This window comes from Camelus ferus, chromosome 4 (genome assembly GCF_009834535.1).
Source record: "Camelus ferus isolate YT-003-E chromosome 4, BCGSAC_Cfer_1.0, whole genome shotgun sequence".
Taxonomy (NCBI): Eukaryota; Metazoa; Chordata; class Mammalia; order Artiodactyla; family Camelidae; genus Camelus; species Camelus ferus.
In genome coordinates, this window is record NC_045699.1 from 59,468,931 (window position 1) to 59,489,858 (window position 20,928).

Genomic DNA, 20,928 nt, shown 5'->3' on the forward strand with positions numbered 1-20,928 from the left:
GATACAGATACTGGAGCTGACACCACACTGTGTGTATGAGAGGGGCATCAGGATAAGCTTGGGAGTTCACCAAAATAGATGACACTATTGTTATTATTATTATTATTAATTATATTATTATTAATTAATATTATTATTATTATTAAACACTTGTGCACACCCTCGGGGGTACAGATCTTTTTCCCTGCCCGGGGTAAAAGCCCAGATCACTGCCAAAGGGTCCCCATCTTGCCAGGGCTGCTATACACAGCCTAGCCTCAAAGCCCCAGGGACAAGGGCCCCCACTGAGACAAACTGGTGTCAGGTAGACTTAAGATTGTCTTTGAACAGGGAAGCAGGGGATGGCTTTTTCGGTAAACGATTTAGTGGCAACATTATTTGGGGTAAGTTATTTTGTCCCAGTTGCCTCTTGCACAAAACCAAAGTCAGGATGAGACCAATCTTGGAGGGCACAAGCTAGAATGGAATGAGTTAAGGCTTTTGAAAGTACTTTGCAAGTTTAACACAGACTTTAGGGCCCTAACCTTACAAGGAGAAGCCGGGCTGGAGGGTTCGGACCTGACTGAGAGTTGAGAGCTCGGGAGGATCTGGAGCAGAGGACAGGTACACGGAGACACTGTCTCTGGGGAGGGCATCTGGTAGTGTGGTCAGAAGGCTGAGCCTCCAAGGTTCCTTTTTGCCTTCTAGATTGTTCCCCGGGGAAGTGGGAGGTAGAGTCGATGGGGTGGGGAATCCCCCTTCCACGCGGGCAGAAGAGGTGCGGGTGGCAGGCAACGGACCTGGGTGACAGGCACTGCTTGTGCCACCCTGATTAGCTGGGAAAATGCAAATCTGCACTTCCTTCCCTGCTGCAGTTAACAAGATAATGAATATTTTCATCAGCTGCAGAGAATACAAACATCTGTAGGAACACCAAACCTACTCTCAGGGGTGGGGGAAGAAGAGGCGGACGCGGAGGTGGGGAAACGCAGTTTCTCAGCAGTTTTAGGGAAGAAGAGATGTGCTGAGATGCTGGAAAGGTGGCTGGGAGCTAGGAGCCTGGCTGGTGCCTGCTGTACGTGGCACCATGGGGAGTAGATAAATCCACCGCAATCTTTGCCTGGTACTCACTCAGGGTTTACGCGTGGTCCGGGGTGGGACTCTGCTCATCACCCACTGATCCATCCACCTGCACCTGCGTCCTTCCCTTGCCCACCCACTTATCCATTCCACAAACTTTCACTGAATCCTACTGCGTGCCAGGAATGAACCTAGGCTCCGGGGGGACAGAGGTAAATAAGACATCTCTTGCCCTCAAGAACCTCATTCATTCACTTAACTATCAAATGCCTGTTCACGAAATGCCTACTCTGTGCCAGGTGCTCACATTCTAGGTGGAGAGACAGACACGTTAACTGGCCCCTGTTGAAGGAGGGCTCTGATACAGAAGAGAGCAGAGGACCACCTAAATTCTGGAGAACAGGTGTTCAAGGAAGACTCCTGGAGGAGGTGACAAACCCCTGGTGTAAATCAAGGGTGAATTAGAGTATTTTAGGCAGAGAACCTGGAAGAGCATTCCAGATAGAGGGAACAGAATGTGCAAAGTCAGGGAGGCAAAAGGAACCACAGGGAACTCAGGGAACCACAAGCAGCTCAAAAAAATGGATGATACCAGGTAAGGCAAGGACCAGGAGCAGTGATAGAGGAAGCTTGAGAGGTGGGTTTGAACCCGACTATGTGGAGCCTTGTCCACCAAGCTAAGGAGGCTAGACTTTCTCCTGGGCACCATAGGGGAACTGCTGGTGAGTTTTGAGCAGACGAGGAACATGATCGGATCTGCATGTTTAGGAAGATCACTCTGGCTGCAGCACGGAGAACGGATTCAGAAGGAAGACTGGGGGTGAGTAAGAGGGCTGTTTAGAACTCCAGTTGGAGGCAGCCTGGCTAGTACGCAACACTGAGGAGGGCTTGTTCTCTTGGGCCTGGCAGATCCCCACAGATACAGACGTGGCTTTGCCATTTAGCCTGATCTGTGACTTTGTAGAGCAAGAAGAGCTACTAATAATAGTTTCAACAAAGAACAAATAAGATAATGTGTGGCAAAGTGACCTACAAGGTCCAAGGCACCGTGGAAATATTAGTTATCAGCTATTCAATTACAGCAGCACTGTTAGATCTAATCATTACTTCACTCTGCTGTCTTTCATCCTCATCCCTGAAACCCAGAAACAGAAAAGAGCACAGCATTGGTGCCTCAAGGCTCCAGTTTTGCCACTTACTGTCTGAGCCTGGAAAGTCGCCTGAATCTCTGTGCTTTGGTTTCTACATCTCTGACATGGGGATAATATTCTTCCCCTTGCCTACTTTCCAGGACTCCCAGGAGGGCCAACCTGGATGGCTGATTTTTCAAGTGTCTTGAAAAACATAAATCTTTAGCAACTTGAACGGGAAGTACCTCCACGGGTTCCACATTTCAGATTAGCGGTTGGCAAGCTACTGTCCGCAGGCTAAATTAAGCCCTTGAGAATTTCAAAACTTAGTGTTTATAAATAAAGTTTTATTGGAATACACCAACAACACCTAAGTGGATGAGTAGGGGGGATGGATTCATTTACACATTGTCTGTGGCTGCTTTCTTGCTACAAAAGCAGAGATGGTTATTTGTAACAAAAATCAAGTAGCTGCTGTGAAAGACAGTATGAAAGACAGTATGGAGGTTCCTCCAAAAATTAAGAATAGAACCACGACGTCAATCAGCTTTCCCACTTCTGGATATTTATCTAAAAAATATGAATACACTAATTTGAAAAGCAGTATGCACGTCCATGTCCACCACAGCATTATTTACAATAGCCAAGATATGGAAGCAACCCAAGTGCCCATCAATGTGTGAATGGATATAGAAGATGAGAGATACACATATAATATATATAATGGAATAGCATTTAGTCACAAAATAAGGTGAAATCTTGCCACCTGCAACAACATCGTCCTTGAAGGCATTATGCTAAGTGAAATAAGTCAGACAGAGAAAGAAAATACTATATGATTTCACTCATAGGTAGAATATAAAAAATATAATAAACAGACAACAACAACAAAAACATAGTAAGTGAACAAACCGAACGAGACAAAAACAAACATGCAGCTACAGAGAATAGAGTAGTGGTCACCAGTTGGGGGGGGGGGCAAAATGGGTAAAAAGGATCCAGTCTGTGGTCATGGGTGGAAAGTCAACTTTTTGGTGGTGAGCACACTGCAGCGTACACAGGAGTAGACATATAGTATTGTACACAGGAAACATACAACTTTATAAATCAATGTTACCTCAATTAAAAAAAAATCACATGGCTGCAAAACTCATTGTCTGTAAAGTGCTCGAATATTTACTACCTGGCCCTTTGTAGAAAAATTTGCTGACCTCTAGCTACACTGACTTATTTAATTATCGCAATACTGTGAGGTGGGGATACTTTTTTTCTCTCCATTTACAGATGAGGAAACTGAGGCTCAGAGAAACTGGGCCACTTGCCCAAAAAGATATGGAATGAAATTGCCTCAGTTCTGCGACTACGTTATTTCAAAGCTGATTCTCTTTTCACCTCATCTTGATCCTCCCCTAGAAGACTAATCTCCTCCTTTCTAAAGACATCCTGCGAATCTCGGGTTCAGCGGCTGCCTTGTCCACCAGACTATACACTGAGTGAGGGTGAGGATGGGGACTGACTTGCTCCCCGCTCTCTGCAATGTCTATCACGGTGCCTGACACACAGTGGGTGCTTGATAAATAATTGATAATGGCTGGGTAGCCATTCTGCTCTATCGCTGCCCCCTCTACCCCCACACCCACCCAACATTCATAGTCATCAGCCATAAACTTGTAAGATATACTCCTTTTCTCCTTTGCCTTTTTGGAAATCAGTGTAAATCTGCCCCTGAGCGCAGCAATTCGCAGATGTCCGTGTACTCTCTGTTCAGTTTTTCAATGGAAGCCTGGCAGTCAGCATCTGCTCTGTTTTACTGCTCGTAGCTCCGGCGATCAATACCAACTGGTCTCTTCCTCCAGCTACGTGGTGGCTGGGGGCCCCTGAAGGCCACCTTCAAATACCTGGAATTTCAACTTCACCAGGCAACCCTCATCACTCAGACTAAAAAAAGGCAAGAGAATCCCCGCCGAGGATGGAGCACTGAGAGGAAACACCGTGTTTGTCTGGGATGTGGAGTCAGGCAGGTGGCCCTGAATTCTTATTTCAACCCAACTCTAGCAACGATTTACTACAGGACTGACCCAGGGCAAGATCCTTCACCTCCTGAGCTTCAGTTTCCTTACACGTAGAGTGGGTAGCGAAAGCCCAGCTGGCCGGGCTGTAGAGAGGACTGGACCACAGACGCCAGGCGGAGAAAGCACCCTGCCACGTCAGGCTCTGAGGTGATTCTCAGTAAGGGCTACCATTGCTCCCTTTTCTACATCATGCAAAGACTGTTCGAGGCCCTTGGGAGTCGGGGGTCTTGGAGGTGGATGATATACAGAAACAACCAGATAACTACAGCACCAGGCAAGACAAGAGGGTTGCAGAGGGGGCCCAGAGGAAGGAAAACAAGAACGTCACTTTTACCAAGGATCCCCTGGGGCTGAAGAGTGTGCTGGACACATCACTTACAGAGCCTATTAATCTTTCCAGCCTTTCTGTTATATGAGAAGGAGTCTCTTCATTATATGGATAAGGAAACTGACTAGAGAAATTACATGGCTGGTCCCAGGTCTTACAGCTTGTGTGGCCGGCACGGAGATGGGTCCCCCTTCAGGTAAGGACTTGTTGCCCCAGGTGCTGAGACCAGATGCTGCGTGTGCTGTCAGGGTACAGCCTCCAGCTGTCAGCCCCTTGAGAGACTGCCTTGGCTGCAGGGAGCCACCTTGCCCGAGATCCTGCCCCGACCTGGGTATCCTGCACCCATGACTGCTCACTGCATGAGTATAAAGGCTTGCACATCTGGGCCCAACTAGGGCCAATGCTAAAGGGCCACTTCAGCCCAGCACCTCCCTATGGGGCAGCTGTGGTCGACCTGTGGGGCAGTGGGACTTCTTCCCAGTCCTGCTTGCACACCTGCTAGTCCCACAGCCGCTCCCTAGTCTACATGCTGCTTACTGAATTCAGATTCTGCATCCTTAGCAAACCCAACTTGCAAGAACAGATAGTGGTTGATGCAGCTAACAGTGGGATCACTTCTATTCAGTTCTCAATTGTAACCTCTTTGCATGGATAACTTCACAACTAAAGCCATTCATTTCTTCAGCTCTTCACTGAATCTTCCAAGAATTTGGTTCCCCTTCTTCATTCCCTGTCTTCATGGAGCTTGGAGTACAACAAACTTGCACTCACTGTTTCTGGTATCATTATCTCTCCACCTTTACGTGAGTTCTGGCATCCAAGCATTTTAACTGCCCCCTGTTATTTTAATTGGAAGTTGAGGGCGGTGTAAATTTTGAAAAATAATAATGGTCTAAGGCAGGCATCCATTGGCTCCTCAGTTCTTCTGAAGGCTCCTCTGTTCCTTTGTATCTGCGTGTGTCTGTACGCTGAGCCCCACCACTCTGGCTTTGTCTGCCTTTTCCCCTCATGGTTCTGTAACAATCCTCTTTATCTTTGAGAGACGCTGCGTGAAATGCAGATGCCTCTACAGCATGCTTGTTAATGACAAATTGGAGGACCAAGACAGCATGGGGCTGAATTAGGGTAATTCAGCCCAAGAGGGTTCCTTCTGAGAGGAGGCCACACACCACCTGAGAGGGCTGTCTGACGTGGAGCAGCCTAATGAAGCTTTCCTTGCAGAGAAAGCCCCGTTCTCCTGCTTTCCCCACAACAGACTTCCAGGCACCCTGCAGAGGAACCTCTAGACACTACGGCCCCTCGGTCCTGGACCAGCTGAGCCCTGGGGCGGTCCACATCCCGCTCCCCCAACAGTAGGGTTAAGTCAGGACCAGCTGTACTCCCTCTGGCTAAGTCGTTACATCTGGGACTTGACGTGTGAACCTATTCAACCTTTCTTGAGGTTATCCAGCATCAGGAATCAACAGTTAAATGTGCATACCTCTTGCCCAAGAGGTTTTGCTTCCTGGATTCATCCTGAGACACAATCAGTCAAGTGTGCACAGCTGTATTTACAAGGATGCTTATCACAACGTAGTTTGTGATAGTGAAAAGCTGGGAAATACCTGTCTATCAATAAGGGATTGATTAAATGAATTATAAGTTTGGGTAACAGAATATGTGCAGGCATTAAGAAACATATAGCTGATCTTTACAAATTAGAAGAGAAAGATTTCTAGGGGATATTTTTAGGTGAAAAAAATGACGAGCATATCCTGTGCCATCCTAGTTTTATATACATATGAGGACAGCTTTATGAGAACAGCCCTGCTTCTGCTACTGAAGTTCAAGGGAAGCAAGTGCCCTTACATCTCTGCTTCTTTCCCCCTGTGTCTTGGTGAACAGTGTTTGATTATTTTGATGCAAATGTGAGTTTGTTGTGCCATTCTCATAAATAAATGAATTTCATTTTTGTCCAATGGCATAAAGATCTGTGCTCACTCAAATGAATAAAATATGTGACTAAAAGCACAAGGGGACATTTGGAAGAAAGTTCACAAATGTGGAGGTGGTTGTGCACAGATGAGACTTTAGATGATTTTAACTTACTTTTCTTCCCCCCACAAATACTGGTTAGACTTTCTAGGGAAATATTTATTAACTTTATGGGGGTGGGGAATAAAGGCTGTATGGCTTTGGACAAATAATTTTCCCTTTCAATCCTTAGTGAAAAGGGGACTAATACTACCTACTAATAAGGCCATTAAGTATTAAATTGAAACTTATCTAAGTCACTTAAAACAGGACCGAAGACATGGCAAGCCTCAATAAACAACCACAGGTGACAGTCTGTATAAGGAAGTGGGGATAGGGCAGAGCATCCTGGTCGAACGGCCTAGGGCCACGGCGAGGAGACATCCACCCACCTGGGCCAAACGCCATCCCTCCTACACCCACCGGCACACACTCACATACAAACGCAAGTACACACATGCACGTGCACATAAATGCACACACACACACACACCAGCACACATCCACACCCACCTTTGCTGAGGCACACGCAGACGTACACATATATACCACACAGACACACAGACACACTCACGCTCATTTACATACAAGCACACACGGCGGCACGCGTGGCCAGGAGTGGGAGAGCACCACGCCTGCAGAACTGACCCAGCTGGCACCTGCCCCGCCCAGCCCGCTCTCGTCCCCCTGGGTGTCCCCGCTGCACGGATTCTGGGTGCTCTGGCTCTGCGCTGGCTCCCAGAGAGCAGCGGGCGGGGTGGCTCTGGAGAGGCGAGGGTGATCATTAGAGTTTAATTAAGCATGACGCCCAGAGACAGGCTTGGAGGATGCACTGTAAGAGACATTCTGCTGAACTCGGAACCCCTGTTCTCTAGGTGAATGCAGGCCTGACAAAACATTTCAAAGTGAAAGAGAACATTAACAACAAAGGAGCTGACAGCTCCTAATAGCACGGTAACAAGGAGACACTAATAACGAGCGTGTCTGGGGGCTGAGCAGCTCTGGAGACAGAGACTACGAGGCTTTTTCAAAGGCATGTTGGCAACGCACGGGCCTTTCTTCTGGTGTCTTCTGTTCTCTGTGCGTCACAGCAGAGGGACAAACTCCTGATGAAAGCAGGGGACCTCTGTGAGCAGGGGTCCCTGAGGCCAGCACGGACAGAGATGTCCTTGAGAGCCCCCCGGGGGTAAAATGGTGGGGAGCACAGGGTGACAGAGTCATGCATTAAATATCTCAGGGAGGAAGGAAAGGAGGGCAGGAGAGAGAGAGGAGGGACATTAAGAAGTGAGGGAAGGAGAAAAGGAAGAAAATCCACTGTCTCCTGATTGCAGATCTACAGGAAAAGAGAGCTCATTACCTCCATTAACACGTTGTGCAGATGTTGATGGTTCTTGCTGTCTTTTCAAGACAGAAGTCACTAAACACCTACTCTGGGTCCGACCCCAGGTGAATAACATGAAAACAAAACCAAACAAAATAAACAACCAACCAAACAAACAAAAAAAACCCAGAAAAGCAACGATCCTGTCTTCAAGCACTTAGTCTAGTAGGGGAGTCATTCAGGTAAGAAAGATAATTATAATATATTGTAAACTCCCCAAACCCAAAATTTTGTCTCCTCTTTCTAGCAGAATTCCTCCTTCAAAAGGAGTTAGCCCACTGACTCAGTTTCGCACCTCTCATCCTCACACAACCCATTCCTATAAGTCTTTTGCCATATCCGTTCCACATACCTCACCCTTACACAGCTACCAAAGACCTCCAATTTGACAAGCCCACTGGTCTCGACCTTCATCTTAAGTGACTGCAGGGCAGCACGTGACACAGATGACCAAACTCCCTTCATGAAGCATGTTCTAGAGACCCCATGACATCCCTCTCTCTGGCGCCTCCCCCTCCTGCCTCCCTGGCCACGTCTTCTCTGTCACTTTGGTTGGCCCTTTCTCCTGTCCCCACCCCTAATCTGTCCTGACTTTTTTGCACTATCTTTAGTCTTTCCAGACAATCTTTTCTAAAAGGACTTTAAAAAAAAATCTACATGCTGGTGACTACCAATGGGTTAGTTTAGAACTCAACCCTGAGTTACATCTGCTCATCAAGCCGTTATACTTGGGCGCTTGGATACACCTGACTATAGCTCTGGAGAAAGACCTAGATGGGCATGCAGATTTGGAAGTAAGCATACATGGAGCCTGCGTAGGGAGAGAAGATAAAAGCACTGAGGATTGAGCCCAAGAAAGCTGGAAATGTATACAGCGGTGAGAAGTGTGCTGTACACAGAAGGCAGGGGAGACGTTTTCAAGTGAGAGTGAACAATGGGGCTAAATCAAGAGATGAGATGGTGTGAGGTAAAAAGTGAGATGTGCTTTGGAGGTGACCATGAACAGGTGCCCTGTTGGCCCTGGGGGAAGCAGTGTCTGGGGGTGAGAGGTGCAGACGCCAGGCTGGGGTGGGTGGGGAAGTAAGTGGGACGTGAGGAAGTGCAGGCCATTTGCATAGACTTCTCTTTCTAGAAGGCTGGCTGTGAATGGAAGACATACCGTGGCAGCTGAAGGCAACTCAAAGTGTGGGGAGGGGATGAGGTGGGAAAAATGAACACATTTATTGGCTGAGGGGAAAGGATCAGGAGAGAGGGAGACATTCAAGACAAAAAGGGGGTGGTTACTGACGGTTTCTTAAAGGACTGGAGGGGATGAGATTGGTGGGGATGAGATGAGTGTTAAGTAGAAGAAGAAACACTTCTTTAAGGCCAGAGTGGGTGTGTATGTAGGTACATGTGAAGGAGGCTTGGAAGTTATGTCCTTTCTTGCCTGATGGTCTCACAGTTTTTCATCAAAACAGTAGGAAAGAAAAGAAGGCTGAGTTTGTGCTGGAGGCTTAACCAAGGGCTCTGAAAGTTTTTTGTTTTTGTTTTTAAAGTCACTGCAGGGATGGAGAGAGGGGAAGAGAAAACTGCATACTTGTGCTGAGGACCCAACTGATACTGGAGGCCAGGGGTGGGTACTGGTGCCAACCTGCATTGCAGTGTGGATTACACAAACCACATGTGGCCGTCCCCACGCAGGAAGGAGGAGAGCTGATGGGGTTGATTCAGGACTGGGGAGTCTGTGCGGGATGAGTCTTTCCCTCACATACTGCTTCTACAGCAAGATGATTACAGCAAGAGCGGCCACCGTTCTGTTGAGTGTTGGTCACATGCCGGGTGCCTTACATACAGTATCTTTAATTCTCAGGATAGTGCTCTAAAACCACTACGTATTTCCCCCTTTCACGCTGAGGAACTCAGTTCCCAGAGAGGTGATGTGATTTTCGTAAAGTATCACAAGTCTGTCTGGCTCCAAACCCAGTCTGGTGCCCTCACTCCACACCTTGTTGTAATCTTTGAGATCTGACTGCAGTTCTCATTTTCCCAAGTGTTTGCTTCTCTAGGATAAACAACTCCAGGCTTTGAACACTTCCTTATGGGACCTCATTTCCATTTCTCTCACTCTCCCATCTTCCCCTTCCAGTTTGTTAGTTTCCCATTCCCAAACACATGTGTACTCGCGTGCACTTTCTTCAAGGTGGTAATGAGTTCCCTATGGGAAAGCCAAGACTTCTTAGTGAAAAGTTCTTGAGAAGGACTCTCTGGAAGGTTTTCCCCAAAGACACTTTCACATGCTTCAACCTAGCTTTCTCCCTAAACCGATTTGCCAACCAGGATGTCCTTCAAGGAGCCAAGGGTATAAAGCCCAGCATTCCATGACCTTCATCACCTCTTCACCTCCCCCTCCAAAGACTGACCCCCATGCTCCAGAGCGATCAGACTATTTGGAGTCTCATGCGCTTTCTTCTCAAGTCTTGTGCTTCTTCACCTGCTGATCTCTCTGCCTGCAGTACCCATTCCTCTGTCCTTTTCTGACAACCACTTGCCCTTCAAGATTCAACTCAGGCGTCGCCTTTTAGAAACCTTCCCAGGTGGCCTGGCTACATCAGGTGCCCCCTGGCTTTCATGCTTCTTTTATCATAGCACAGAACAAGCAGAGGACAATGATCAAGGGAGAGGGTGAGTGGGCTTATCAGTCAGACTAGACAAGATCTGGCTCAAGGCACTTACTATTTGTGTCACGTAACCTCTCGATGTTCCCCATTTTCTCAGCTGTAGAATGGGGATACTGTATACCTACCTCATGGGGTTATTGTTAAGAAGAAATAAGCTAATCCCTTTAAAGTACTTGACATAGCTCAGCACATAATGACAGCGATTTCTGTAAAATCTGTCACACAGTACTGCATTTAGTTTAAGCTTGTATCCACCCCACCAGCCCCTGAGTACCAAGAGGACAAGGACAGCATCTGACTCATGTCTCCATCTCTAGCACCTCAGAGTCTCACACACAGTAGAGGCTCATGAATAAAGGAATGGATGGATCTAAGCCACCTTAGTACAAACTGTCCTTTTATCACATTGTATGAAATTACCTATTTCATTTCCAAGTTTTGAGAGAACAGGGATAAGGTGTATATTCTTCATATGGATGGTGGGAGAACCCCCCCCCAAGGACTGACTAGATGATGGCGAGATTCGTGCACTCAGTGCCAAAGCTCCGTACAGGACCATGAATAGTGGTGGTGGCCATACCCAGCTGGAATTCAAGCTCATCCATCTAGAAGTGGTAAAGACTAAGAGGACAGGCAGGCAAGGGTGAAGGCAGGCAAAGAGAGATCTAAGTCCCATGGAGTGGTGGGGGCTCTGCCTCAGGGTGAACCTTCCATTGGTGCTCATGCATATGACCTTTCTTGTCCATGGCTGACAGTCAATTTGATAGCTCCAGGGTCCACGCTGATTGTGTGGCATCCATGCCATTACATTTTCAAAACATATTAAATGTTACCGTTTCTCTGAAATATTGCAATCCTAGGTTCCCAGCAGGACTGGGAAAAGCAATCAAGAATACAATTAGAGAACTGCAAATCCAAGGACTAGATTTCAAGTGCCCACAAGCTAAGAGCAAAGAAGCATAGAGTTCAGGCCAGGCATAGGCCAGCCATTGGGCTGGGTTAATGAATTAGCAATCTGAGCCCTGCCAGGTAAGCTACCCTTAGAAGACTCTGACACCCAGAGGTTTGCTAAAATGATCAGCCCCATTTCCAAGGCTGCCTCCCCCCTCAACCAGCATCCCCCAGCCCTCCTCTTCCAAGACCAGAGTCATGTGACTCCAGCCAGCAGCCCTATCTTGGCCGCAGTCACCAGGATCTGATTCTTGTCAAAGGCAATTTATGAACCTCTATGTCAGAGCTCAGAGGACTTAGCTTCACATTAGCACGTGGTACTCATGTCTGTTAAGCATGCACTGAGTTGTACAGTCATTATTTCTTTACAGATGTGTTTCTTCTGTTAGCCTGAGGCTTTCCTAGAAGCAGTAAGATTAAAGAAAAAAAAAAGATGGAGGGAAGAGAATTAAACAAAGGAATGGAAGAAGTAGAAATTAGGCTGACTTCTGGTTTTACTCTCATTTTAGGAATGAGTTTTGGACACTGGGCCTTCATCCTATTTTACCAATAAGTGTCTTGATAAACTGCCCAGCAAGCCATGTTCTTTTGATCCTTGATACTTTCTCTCTAGGAGGTAGAGCTCTGTTTCTAAAGTTCTGCCTCATGCATTGGGCCTTTAGTCTTTGGAATGTACCCAGTTCCCCCTGAAAAGTCTGAGCCCCAACTCTGAGCCACCATCCACTTGCACTGTCCACAGGGGACTTGGACTGGGCTTCACGACTTCTACAGTAAAGTTTTGTGTTTTTTTTTTTCCTTTCTGGAATTCTCCTGCCAAGGCTTTGCCCCAGAGGCCTGTGGATTTCAAGAAAGAAATGCTGTAGCCTAATGGGGGTGTCATGAGGAAGAACAGGGGTCACAGAGAAGATAGCTAATGACAGGGAAGGTAGGTGGGACCAGGTCTCCTTCATAATGGAGTACTTGATCTAAGTACGGGCCTTGAAGAGCAGGGATAAAGCAGAGTTTGGCATTCAGGTGGGGAAGAGGAGGAAAAAAAGACACTGGTATGTGCACTGAGCCCATACCACATGCCAAACACTGTGAAATTACACATATGATCTCACTGAAGATCGCCATCACCCCCTGCAGTAGGAGCTATTGCTTCCAATTTACAGATGGGAAAACTCAGGTTCGGAGAGGGCAAGACTCTTGCTCAGTATCACCAAGTAAGTAAGGGGCAGAGCCCGGAACTGATTCAGCTCTAACTGTAAAGCCACTCCCTCCTCCTACAGAACCAGATCTCAGCCTAGACAGACAGACTCAGGACGTCCTCACAATTTTAAGACATGCCTTGTCCCCAGACTAACTCAACATTCCCAGAATAACTATCTCTTATCCCTTAAGGGAGCGGTCACTCTTCCCTCTGCCTGTCCGTCTCCTTCCGTGAACAAGTTGTAGAATCACGGGCCATCAAAACTATAAGCGCCTTAGTACCTGCCAGAGCAGTGATTTTCACATTTGTTTACTCGTCGCAGAATCTATGGTTGGAACGCCCACTCATGACACAGATATTAGGTCCTGTACTCTCCAGCCCTTATCTGCACTCCTCTGAAAGGGACTCCTGAGGCTCTTCTGAAGACCCCATGCCTCTTCAAGAAATGCAGACTGATCTACTTTGACCCCTCAGTTGTAGATGAGGAGGCTGAGAACCAAGGTCAGAAGGGGCTCACCCAAGGGTTCCCAGTGACCTTGAGGCAGAACCAGGACAAGAATCTAACGTGTTGTTTCTAGTGTTCTCTGTTCTGTAGAGTGGACAAGTCACGCCCATGAGAGTAGAAGAGAAGGTGTTCTGCCTATGTTCAGGCAGGCTGTGCGGGAGTGGGCTGTGGAGATACAAACTTCCTTCTGGCAGGGGGAGTAATCATTAATAACAGTGGCATGTTAATTGAGCATTGTGCTGTGAGGCACAGGACAAAGAGCTTTGCTTGCATTATTCCGTTTAATCCGCTCAGCGGATTATGATCCCATTACGGAGATAAGGAAGCTGAGTCTTAACTCCTAAGCTTAGGTGGACCAGCCAGTAAATAGCCGTGGTTGGATCTGATCCCGAGACTTCTCACCCCAGAGAACATCTCTCAACCAGTCTGCTGTACTGTCTTCCTAGTGGAGACAAGATTCTTTCCTATTTACCAATATATCCTTCCCTGTCCTCCTGCCAATCTCTCGGCGAACGCTCTGCACAATCAGACATCTCATTTTTCTACCCCGAGACCGCCAATATGCAGGGTCTTGCGTATAAATGCGCACCCGCTACCCTTCCTCTGACAAATTCACACACTCCCTACACACAGCCGGGCGGGCGCACTCATGCATAATGCATGACGCTGCGTCTCAAATCCTGCTAAATTGAGATTCGGCTGGCTGTTGGGTCTGGAGACACCTCAGTGCCTGCGTCATTAGCTGCGCTCTGAAAGCCATCATTAATGTAGCCACTGTGGCTGAGTCACTGACATCGCAAGCAGGTAATAGAATTGAAGGGACACATAATAAAAGGGAATGGAATGGGACTTGGGTTGGAAAAGAGGACTATTGGTTATCCGGTCCTGAAGGGTGATATGTAAACAGGGAGCTTCAGGCCCCCGGGATGCTGGCTCCCCCGAGTCCCTCAGCAGCGGATAATAAATGGCCCAATTATAACCTCCACACTCTGAGGTTTCAAAGGAGAGGAAGAAAAAAAAATCAATGAAATTAATTTCATGTGGACCCATTTTTTATGTTTGTTTTGCTACAGCAGTTGTGTAAGATACCCCTATAGACGTGCTTATCTTTCTTCCACCCACTGTCCCATCTACAACAGCAAACAAACCACCACCAAAAAAGCAGGATTTCAGGCATATTGTCTGTGACATTTCAAAGAAAGGGGACAGATCAGAGAATCCCAGGGCTGGAAGAGCCTTTAAAATCTCATCTTTCCATGGCACAGGGGAAGATACAGGGTCTCCCCATACATTTGTGCAGGTTGTGCACTGCACAAAGATGCCCTATTGAGGGGTGAGTGGGGACTGAGATGTAGCTCATGCTCTGCTGGACAAACTGCGATCTGCATGGTGTTGCATCCACCTGTATATGATTAGCAAGGAGGAGCCAAAGGTAAATATATAGACTTACACTGAACAAGGACTCAGAGACGTGTCTTCTGTGGGGTTCCCGTTGTATGTGATCTTTAGTATATCTCTTTCCTAGATTTATTTCCTTCTTTGTAAAGGGAGGGCATTCGAAAAGGTACAGGTGAAGGAGACTACCATGAACAAGGCACGGGTTTCCCATCAGGCACTGTGCCGAGAGTATGAAGCATCTGTCTGATTTCATCCTTTTAGTAATTCTCCTTGAGGTTTATTTAGTCTCATTTTACAGCTGGGAAAAAAAGGGCTCAGAGAGAGGTGGCCCCAGGTAACGGAACACTCGGGTGGAGGAGCCAGGTCTGCCACCCCAGTATGTCCGGGCTCTCTCCCCACAACATGCCTCCTGTTGAAAGCTGTTTACACCTCTAGCTTCCTGTGATTCTGTATGTAAGATGACCTTGATAATTGCAGCATTGGCGGGGTGTGTGGAAAGGAATAAGACTGCTATCCAAGTCAAACAACAGGGAATGCCACCCAGAAGCAGTTGGTAGGACTGTGTGGAAGGAGGCAGGCGGTCAGAGAACGGTGGCAGTGAAACTGACCAAATGCAGAACTGGTCTTCCAAGGAGGTTAATGAGAGGTAATCCTGAAAATTACTGTCTAGTAAGCCTGGTGTCAATATTTAGTAAAATAATTGGACAAATGTGCCCAGAGAAAAATCTGTAAGCATTCGAGAGATGATGGAATAGTGAGCGATAAGAAGCACTGGAGGTTCATGCAGAACAAATCATCCTGGACAACTTGATAGCTTTTCCTGACAAAATTGTGAAATTAGTGGATGAAGGAGACGTAGTAAAGGTTATGGATCTGAGCTCCAGCAAAATATTGAATAGTGTCACGTGTGATGTTCAACTTGCCAAACTAATTCAAATTGCCTCTGATTCAAGCTGCGTTATGTGGATTAGTGCTATTATTGAATCCGGTTGAAGAACAGAGCCATCAGGTGCTGAGAGATGGTGCTGCTCTAAGGGCCAGGGCCAGAGACCTTCTCATCCCCATCTGTGGTCTGGAAGGGAGTGTCAGAGAAGCCACTGGGGTCCCAGGCAGAAATGCAGACATCATTAAAGCATTAAAGCAGTGGAAGACTCCGGGGCATCAGGAGGAAAAGGAAGTTTTGTCGATGATTTGATTATCACCATCTGCCTAGGGAGCAGCGGTCATTACCATCATCATCTTCATCGTCATCAGTTGTGGTCACCATAATTTTGCTTATAAGGTCAGACAGGGAGTGGCTGACCACACAGATAGGAAGCGGAGGTACCTAGGTTCCAACAGGTGCATCTGAATTTAATGACTGGTGTACTTTCCTCTATCCCCAGTCGTTCTCAAACTTTGGGTGCATCAGATCCACCAGGGGCAATGGTGGGGTGAAAGCTGGGTTGGGGGAAGGTTGTTAAAGCACAGACCGCTGGGTCCCACTCCCAGACTTTCTGACTTGATAGGCCCGAGAATCTGCATTTCCACCAAATTCCCAGGTGATGCTCATGTTACTAGTCTAGGGACCCCATTTTGAGAACCACTGCTGGATCCCAGTTCTCAGATACTAATTTGCATATAACTCACCTGGAGGTCTTGTTAAAATGCAGATTCTGATTCAGCAGATCTTCTGGGGAATGGGGGATTCTGCATATCTAATAAGCTCCCAGGTTTGCAACCACGCCTTGAGTGGCAAACACCTATGCCACGATGCTAAGACATGAGAAATCTAGAGAGACAGCACTGCAATTTAAGAACCTACTCTGGAATCCAAAGTGGAAGAAGCAGACCACTGAACAAAGAGAAAAATGAGCTGTGGAAAGGACATCATTTGGAAGATATGAGTTTAAAACTTGGCCTTGCCTTAATTTGATTTGCTTTATGACCGATGGAATTTATTTAACTTCCTTGGGCATCAGTTTGCTTATTTTTAAAGTAATGCTTACTCTTCTTCTTAGAGTGTTTATTATTCTTTAATGCAAAGACTTTTATATGACAGTCAATGAAAATTTTTTCATAGAGAAAATACTTGGGGACTTCTCAAAACAACTGCTGAAGACTCATTCCATGGTATTGCCCATGGTATGCTTGTGCGCGAAGCCATGGAGAAAACAGCTCTCAGGATGCCGTGCTAACCTGTCTCTCTCTCCTCTGATGACTGGCTATCCCTCCTTCCACAGGCAAGAAGAAACCAGTAAACTCCGCATTGTTGACATTTTCCCTGGACTCACTGACAGGGCTTTCATTAGCATTCTAGAATCAGACTGTTATCAAACTTAAAATCTACCCCTCTGCTTTAAATACCTCGCTATATGTGTGCAATTTATTGCTACTTGTCTAAAGTCCTTTAGGAGACAGAAAGGGATTAAATCTAAACTATTGATCAGGTGAATTCACATGGAAGGAATGAGGGCTTCTGCCCAGCCTCCTCTTGAAGCACTTGGGAAGCTCAGGAGAGAGAAATCAAAGAGGGACTGTGGTAGACTGTTCGGTGTTAGGTACAACAGGAATGAAATGGCTCATTATTGTTGTGATTATTATTACACACTAAAAAGCCAATTACACTGTAATCTTGATACTTAAGGACCTTGTAACAAATAGAACCCCACCCCATATAATTCCCCAGCCTTGCTAATTCCTGCCATTCTCCTCCGAATCTCTGTGCCCTTTCCCCACCTTCTCCTGTTTCCTCCACCCTGCCTAGCACAGTATCAAATTCTAAATACTGACTTCTTTCTTAAAGTTCCTCAAAGTCCAGGAAAGACAACTAGACAATTTATTCATTCATTTGCCTTTTCATTCAGTCATTTTTTTTCATTCCCTCAGTAACATTTCTGCCCTCAGCAGAATCCTCAGGGAATCCTCATTTATCACCATTCATTCATTCATCACTTCACTAAATCCACTCATAGGTTCGTTCATTCATGCTTTTATTCTCATATATATTCATCTATATATTAATCATATATGAACATATATGCATGTATATATCCATCCACTGAGTAATTCATTTCATTTTTCATTCACATTCGTTCTATTATTCATTCATTCATTTCTTGATCATCCACAAAATTCACTGGGTGATCACACGGTCAGGCTCTGCCTTAGCCACTGATTCACAGAAGATATGACCTCTGTACGTGAGAAACCCATAAGCCAGTCAAGAAGACAAAGAAACAAACATATTTAATTGCAAGTGCTGTGTGATTGGGGTGATGCAAGGGAGGCAGAGGAAGGCAGGAGGTTGAAAAGAAAAGTAAACAACAACTTCTGCCTGTCTACTACATGCCCAGCAGTTTGCATGCATTCACTGATTTGAATGCTCCCTTCCTTTAAAAACATGATGAAACTAAATTTACTTAGTACAGAGACTCAGTTGAGATCTGAGCCCAGGCATTTCTCATTCCACTCCCCAGGCTCTTAACCACTCTGCAGTGTTCACTGGTAACATCATCGAGGACATTAGTTTAGACTAGCATTTCTGGGGAGTGATGTGGGAGAAATCAAACTAGAAAGTTGCAAGAAGCAATTGGAAAATGAGGAAGTGGAAACAATACATTTCTTTCAAACTGAACATAGTCTCTCCTTCAAGGGGAGGAGAGAAAAAATCATAAGTGAAGAGGGGCTTAGGAGTGAGTCTTAGTCAGAGCATCAGAGGAATCTCAGGAATCAGGACAAGCATGGCTGTCATTGTAGGTTTCTTCCATTATCTTCTCTTAGTTGACCTCACTCATGTTGCCCCCACCACGACTCTGAGCTGTTTTATTCACTTCTGCAAATACTAGGACTTTGCATAGGGCTTGCCATAATACAGTTGTTAAATTAATACCTACAGAATGAATGTCAAATGCTCTACAGTGGATTCACACATTACCCAGAATTGTACTTTTTAGGGAGGAGGGAGGAGTAGGTCAGCTGACTGCCCCCCAAGCAGACAGTGTAACCAGTTGGGTCCTGGAAGTCTGGTGATGCAGAGGGAGTGACTGTGATAGCCAGAAAAATAAAGCAAAGTCAACACTGATAAAGAAAATATAGACTTGAATACAGGGAATAATCAAATTCAAGTATAAGCAGGGGGCAAGATCAAAGCTGGGGACTTGAGTAAGTGGGTAGAATGGTCTTAGAGTAGACTGGACACCAGCCATAGAAAACAGACCCAGGGAGTGAATGTTGCAGGTCTATATCGTTTGGGTGTTTGCACAATTTCCTGGCAATTTGCATTGGTTCAGGAGCCCCAGCAGAGAAAAGAGTCTTTTGAGTGTGGAGAAAATGAAGGTTTTGGCTTCAGCAGGGTAGGTTTTATTAGAACTGTTATTAGTCTGTTGAGCAAAAAGCTCATTAGAAACTCATTGGGGCTCTCAAAAGTGCTGCACATTTTTAATCATCGCCTTCCTTTTCATTCCTCCATGGGTTTCTTGATGCCATCTGAGCATTGGACCTATTAGAGATGTAGCTTCTGGCTCACTTGTCATTTGAGTCCAGGGCCAGATACCTGCAGCTCATGTCCCGCATACTGTTGAAGGGAAAAAAGGAACCTGGCAGGTGGTAAACTGCAGCAGGTGCTCTGACATGTATTATTTTCTGTTACAACAGCCAGAGGAACCAGAGGACCAGATACCTCAAGTGGCTTCCACGAGGTCATACAGCGAGTCAGTCGGGGCAGAATCAGCACTGAAACCTCAGTGGGCTCAACTGGAAAACCTGTACCTTTCCAGGGTCTCATGCTGCCCCCAACAATGGGATTGCTTTTATAAGAGAAGGGGTTTCTCACTTCATGTTGGCAACCTAGGATGTGGGGAAGGGAGAAAAGAGGGGGCAGGAGGAGGAGACAGAGAGAGGAGAAAGAATCATTCCGCACCAGTTTCAGATTCAAAGATCACTCTCCAGCTGTCAGCTGAGCCCACAATCATTGCAGAGTTTTATTAAGGAGCAGAAGTCGTAGAAGAGTGAAGTGACAGATTTAAAATTAACTTGCCAAACTCCCCATCAATATTGTGACAGTCCCCAAGTACCCATTCAGCGACCCAGTGCACCAACTTGACAATATTAACATAACTTTGTCGGAACAAAAGCTTCCCTTCTGTCTTTTCCAGAAAAGCTAATTTTGGGGAGACACACATTCTTCTCACTGCCTTTTTTTTGGCATCTCTGCGACAGGTCCCTTTAGGCCAACCCAGGAGTTCATGTTCTAAAACTTCCATTCTTCTTCCATCTTTCTGGTGATTGCCACTCATGGCAGGACACCAAAGACCATGAGAGAGGTGCTCTCCCCTTTAGGGACCTACTAAGTGATTGGAGACCAGGAAAGAGACCCCAGCATGCTTGCCACTTTCTAAACACCAGCTTGAATTCCCTTTAGTCTTTATATTTGGAGCAATATGCTCTCTGCGCCAGTTCTCTGCAAGTCACCATAGTCTGTCCTCTTCTTTCCCTTCACCTAGTAACCTCTTACTCACCCTTCACATCTCATCTTAAACATTGCTTCCCGAGGAGCACCTGCCTGAACTCCTAAACCCCCATGTGGGTCCCAGAGGTTTGCTCCAAGAGCACCCTGACTTCTAAATGTCACACTGCACAACTCGCTTGGTTAACTTTCACTTGAGTAAGCAAGTGTTTCCTTTCTTTTGTTATCTGTGAGTTCAGTAGATAAAGTGACCATATCATGTATCATCTAATCCAGGTGACTTTTGTCTGGATTAAATGCTAAAGTAGACAGGAACCTGGGACATCAGGCACAAACTCGAATTGTCCTAGTCAGACTGGAATGTATGGTCACCCTACAAACATGGGCATATGTGGCCACCGTCTGGCTCTCTTTGTATCTCCATCACGTAGTACAGTGGATAAAATTTATTAAGTGCAGGATATCTGTTCAATGAATGAATGAAATGCTTTCTTTTTAAAAACTAGTCCTAATGGCAAGCTTACAGACCTTTCCTGACCGACTTCCTTCCTTCATTCCTTCCTTCCTTCCTTCCCTCCTTTTCTTTCCTCCTGCCTTCCAACCTTCTATGCATTAAGCCCTGTTTATTTTCATCACTGGGCATAAAAATAAACATAGTTTCTGCCTTGAGGGTGAGAAGGGGAAATGAGTAGCCTGTACTGAGCATCTATCATGGGTCAGTTGATTTAAGCATCACATACCATTTAGTCACCTGATCAATGAGGTAGTCAGTATAATCACCTTGTACAAACGA

At 46.1% G+C, this 20,928-nt stretch overlaps 1 protein-coding gene across 9 annotated transcripts in view; it reads right to left on the reverse strand.

Moving 5' to 3' along the window:
- Positions 1-20,928, reverse strand: part of ASTN2 (astrotactin 2) — an 800,822-nt gene that overhangs the window by 246,138 nt on the left and 533,756 nt on the right. The window lies entirely within an intron of this gene.